The sequence below is a fragment of the Orcinus orca genome, chromosome 1 (assembly GCF_937001465.1).
Source record: "Orcinus orca chromosome 1, mOrcOrc1.1, whole genome shotgun sequence".
NCBI classification, from domain to species: Eukaryota; Metazoa; Chordata; class Mammalia; order Artiodactyla; family Delphinidae; genus Orcinus; species Orcinus orca.
Window position 1 is genome coordinate 13,473,185 of NC_064559.1, and position 5,609 is coordinate 13,478,793.

Genomic DNA, 5,609 nt, shown 5'->3' on the forward strand with positions numbered 1-5,609 from the left:
CTAGGTTGAGGTAAGTACCTCACTTCTGTGCGTTTAAGGAAAACGTGAGTGCAGAATACTCACCCCAAGAAGATACTCATCAAGCAAGCATTTATTTAGCTGACCACCTGTTGTGTTAGCGCTGCCATATTAGGCAGTGTGGGAGGGGCCCACCACCGTCCTTAACATAAAGTAATACTGCAAGTGCTAAATGATAGGATTATACAGGTGGCAACTTCCCTTGGGCACCCTCCAAATATTCTCCCTGATTTGATAATCCAAGTCAGACCTGATATGACATTATGACTAGCACTATTACCTTTACTACTACATAAAAGCACAGAAAAGAGTGACAGTTCAACAGAATGATAGTTTGATCTTTGGTCATCAATTGAAAATCACAAAGGCTAGAATATGAATGTTAAGGGAAAATTTCACTCTAGTCATTTCAAATGCCTCAGATGTAGGTAGATGCTTAAATCTTGTAGAAGAGTAGTTAGTTGCTTCCCTATGAAAGGGTGCTTCTTTATTCTGGTAAAGAATCTAGCTACTTGAGAAGAAACGATCTATGTTAGATTGGAAGAAGTTTGAATAATATGGGTTAGCATGGAAGAGGCAGATTTTAGGCCTAAGCCACACCATAAATTACTCGTGAAAATTTCCTCAGTTCACATCCACTTCTGAACTCTAACTCATCTGAATTCTACCATTTTAGTTGCATATGTTTAGTTGTGCTGCCTTGCATATTTTTCTAGCTGTTATATAGGTTTATGTCTTGTCTCCCCAGTCAACCTCTAAGTTCCTTAAGGACAGGCACTGTACCTATTTGGTATCAAATAGTCTTTGGTATCAAACCCACCTACGGTTGGCTTGGCCAGCAGATGCTGAGAATCATGTGAACCAGTGTGATGAGTGAGCATGCACATGCATCCCTGCCCTTGCCAGGACCTTTGCCCAGCTCTCCCGGGGCTGCTTCATGACCCCGTGGGAGGACAGCATTCCCTGATGGGAGAGCGGCCCCCTATGATCTGTGTACACTCTGTCCAGTCTGTGACCGGGGTCTCCAAATTTTCCAGTTCACCTTCCAAGTCACAGTCAGTTCCCTGCACAGGTAATTTCTTCCGGCTGGGAGCACGTGGAGCTCACATTCCTGGACGCCGTGGTTACTACTTGGCCATCTGTAGGGGGACAGTGGGTGCCTGCAACATCTGGGCTGCCTTTGGACCCAAATGACCCCATCCTGTGCCCAGCCTCCCTTGTGCAACCTCCCCGCGGGGGCAGGCCAGGTCGCGGGTGAACTGGAACTATTTTTGAGGAGGCTGTTGGCAGAATGTCTTCTCCTCCACTGCCCAAGTATCCCACAGTCTCTATTCTCCATGCCAAGACTGAGTAGAGGATTGAAATAAGAGCAAGAAAGGGAGCAAGGCCAGAGAGGGGAGGGAGAGTTCGCCAAATGGCTTGGTAGAAGTCTGGAGCTGGAGACTTTCTATTCCTGATACTCCTACCAATTCTGAGGGTCTCCAGAGGCCTCAGTCTGCCTCTGCAACATGCAGTTGTATGGAACTACAATCCTGAGTGAGAGAAAGCGAGAATCTTCTCCTTGTTTTATAGAAACTGAGGCGTAAGAAGGTGAAGTGACCTACCCAGGGTCACAGAGGACGTTCACAACGGGGCCTGATCTCAGAAGAGAATTGGTGCTATTTCCTTAGGTCTTTTTGTTTTTTGAAGGCATGTATCCAGTTTAATTTCAGATCGTCATGAGTTACTGCTCAGGGTAACTTCTTTCCTCTTCTCTGGGCACATGGAAGACTATACATTGCCTGCCCCACAATGGGGTTGAGTGAGCCTGTGACTAGTTCAAGACAGGCAGAAGGCTTCAAGAGCCAGTGCATAATTTACTGAACTCTCCTTCTGCCGACTACACAAGTCAAGATACTTTAGACCCTTAAGGCTCTCCATTGACCTGAGATGAGCATGTAGTATGAGCAAGAAATAAACCTTTGCCATTTCAAGCCAATGACATTTTGGAGCTGTAAATTGCTACTTCTGACTGACACAGTATCATGAAAGTGAATTTAAAAGTCCCAGAGCATGACAGCACCAGATTTTTTTATTAGAAAGATCCCAAGAGATAATTTTACATGAAGGAAGTCGAGGGCCAGTTTCCTTGACCCCCTACCCATACTCAGACTTCTTTCTATTTAAGTATACCTTCGAGTGTATTTAGTCCAACTGAATTCTAAGGCATGGGTCTCTTTAAGACATTACCAGGTGGTCTTTGACTTACCACTTGAAAATCTACTTGGAAACCTCTAGTAATGGGGAAGTTGTCACACTTCCAAAACATTCCCTTTCTTTTTTTCAGCAGTCAGTGGTAAAAAGTTTATCTTTAAGCTAAATCAACATTTTTCTGTAATGTATATTCACTTGCCCCTGTTCTTTCTTCCAGCGCTACAGAGAACATGTGTCATTCTCTGTTTATGTAATCCTTCTAAATAATTTAAACAGCATGAACACTCTAAATTACTTCATGTTGAACACTCCCCAGTTCCTTCATTCATTTCTTATGTTAAATTATTTTGAGGTCTTTTATTATTCTATATTTTTCATCAGGACAGGTGCAGTCTGTAAATATACTATTAAAAATACGGCACCCAGGAGTACACATAGTACTACTGAAAGTATGGCCTAATTTAAATTAGGAGTTTGGGATTAACATATACACCCTACTATGTATAAAACAGGTAGACAACAAGGACCTACTATATAGCACAGGGAACTATATTCAATATCTTGTAATAACCTATAATGGAAAAGAATCTGAAAAATTATACACATAATTTTTATAATTATATGTATAATTTTTCAGATTCATATATACATAACTGAATCACTTTGCTGTATACCTGGAAGTAACACAACATTGTAAATTAACTATACTTCAATTTTTAAAAATGTTAAAAAAAAAAATGTGTGGCCTAACCCATGTGAAATGAAATGATGCTATTATATTCTTAGCTCCATTAAACCTAAATTTAACAAAAACAAAAGGCCCCAACTTAAATTCATCAGTTTTAGATCCTGATTCTTTCATTACAGTTTTAGCTACACCCTAGGCTTAGTGCTATTCCCCAACTTTAGCTACATGCTCCTAGGAAATCATCAGTCATTGATACACATAATGTTGAACTGGACAGGGGCAAGATGGATTTCTGAGGAACACCTGTGAAGACATCAATTGGACAGTAATGATTCTTTGAGTTCATTCACCAAGCATTTGTATGTTCTCCTAGTTGTACTACCACAACTTACACTGCTCTGTCCAATACACAAGGTATGAGAGAACCTATGAATCCTTGCCAAATTACAGAATATGATGTTTACTCTATTCCCCTAACCTGCCAGTCCAATGATAACCTGTCACAAAAGGATATGTAATTAGTTTGCTACCCTCTGCTTTTACTAAATCCGTACTGGTTACTAGTGACCAAATCTCCATCTCTAAGCACATATAACATGTTCTAGAACCATATTTAGGATTACTAACATATGTGCTGGTTCATCTATATTTTTCCGTTTGGATATATTGTGCCTTCATTTACCCAACATGTGTTCTGTTTCTCATGCTTTCTTGAAGAAAACAGGCTGTGCGTTAGCAGTGTTATTTACATATACCCTTGAGTACCCTGAGATAAAATTTGCTAAAACCAAGAGACATAAGAAAACCAAGAGCAGGTTGTATTTTCTTAGAATTTTTTTCACTTATTCTACTGATATTTGTTCTATCCATTCTTGTCTGAAAAATCATTCTATCAGAGAAGACAAGTATGAATTAGGAATTTGAGAATAAGAGTTTATAATCTAGTGAACTCAAGAAGCTAGGGTTCCTGCTTTTTGGGGGCTCCATGGATTTGCAAGCACAATGTTTGTAAATGTTTACTGCATGCTCCTTCTCTCCTCTTCTTTCATCCCTTCACCCCTTAACATCTTTCCCCCACTTCCTCTCTCATAAACCCTTTTCTATCTTTGGTCTATAGTATAATAAGATTCTCTAAAGAGTCTATGGTCCTTGATATCTTAACGGAAAAGAGACATTATCTCTCATCTTTTTTCCTGGTGCTTACTGTGTATAGTGAGATATTCCGTAGATTTGGGTTGGGTAAGCAAACAAATACTTCTGTGTTGTTCTGTCTTTTCCAAGAAAAGACAGTTTCCTCATTTTTATTCATGCTTCAAATAAATGTGTCTTAAAAAAAAAGGGTCCTTTTCCCCCCTGAGCTCTTTTGAAGCTTTAGTTTTTCCTGACACTAAGCCTGTATGCATGCTGTACTTTCTTTTTTTAATACATTCTACTGCTTTTATGATCTTCTTATCTTTTTTTAACATGAGTTCACATTGATTTCTATAATTAGAATATAATTAGAATACTTCTTCCCTGTCCTCACGGGATAAACTTTACGCATAGCTAAGTTCCCACTGGTGACCTTTGACGGTGCGCTGCTCAGATCTCACTTTCCGAGCACCAGTAGTAGCAAGGAGCATAATTATTGACAATCTCCAGGCCGCTATGCCTCCAGATCCACCCCAGTGTTTGCGCAGAGGCCATGCTTCCCTCAGGCTGTTCCCAGCCAATGTCTGAAATAGTCGGGCTACTCTGGCAATGGTGTGGTTCCTGGAGCAGGGCCATTCAGGCCCAATGTTGGACTCCTCTATCAGGCAATTGTGCTCAGGAACTGCCCACTGACTTCGCTGAGATGTTCTCCAAGCCGTCCTACACAACTATCTTAGCACAGCCTAGCTCGATAACGTCACTCCTCAGGGTGAACTGTCCCTTCCTTGTTTCTCTGATATAAGCTGTGATCGAATGGAAGAAAAAGGTCAGAGGCTCCAGACCTGGCAGTCCATTGATTCCTTACCTTTCTGGTCTTTGGCTTTCCAAGTTCTCACTGGGAAGGATAGTGAAACCCACGCCAAGTACTGTTTCCATTATAAGAGCTGTCTTGTCTTTTGGGGCCCTGCGGGGTGATTATCTTTTCATTTGCCCTGGGGTGCTATAGTCTTCTTAATTTAGTTTTCATCAGCAAAACTAACGATACTTGAGATGCTAAAATCTACCACTTTCCCGTTTATGTCTTTTTTCTATCCCCCCCATTATCTGTGTAGGGAAAATCTGTCAAACCTCAACAGATATTTAGAAAAGAATCCGTGATTAAGGATTCTTGCGTTTGAATAGAAATAGCAGTTGAAAATTTTCCTTGGATGAGAAGCTAGCTTCTGATATTGCCTAAGATGGGACCAGTCAGCAGCATGCCAGACTTCAGTGTTGTTTGATAAACATAGAATCCTCATTTCTAGGGAAGTCTGTCTCCAGTGACTGTGGCAAGTAGGATGCAAAAATAAAAGACGAGAGAAAACAAAACCCAAGCCACTAGCATTTGAAAAGGCAGGCACTTTGATTTCTCCATATGACCTTTGAAGCACTGATCGTTAAAGCGGAAATAATCAGAGTACAAGAGGCAAAGTGGTGATAAAACAGAAAAGCCATTATAAAACAGAAAAGCCACTATTGAGTGAAATGTAATTTCAAAAAACACAAACTCTTATAGTACTCATTGCCATGTTTGGATGTC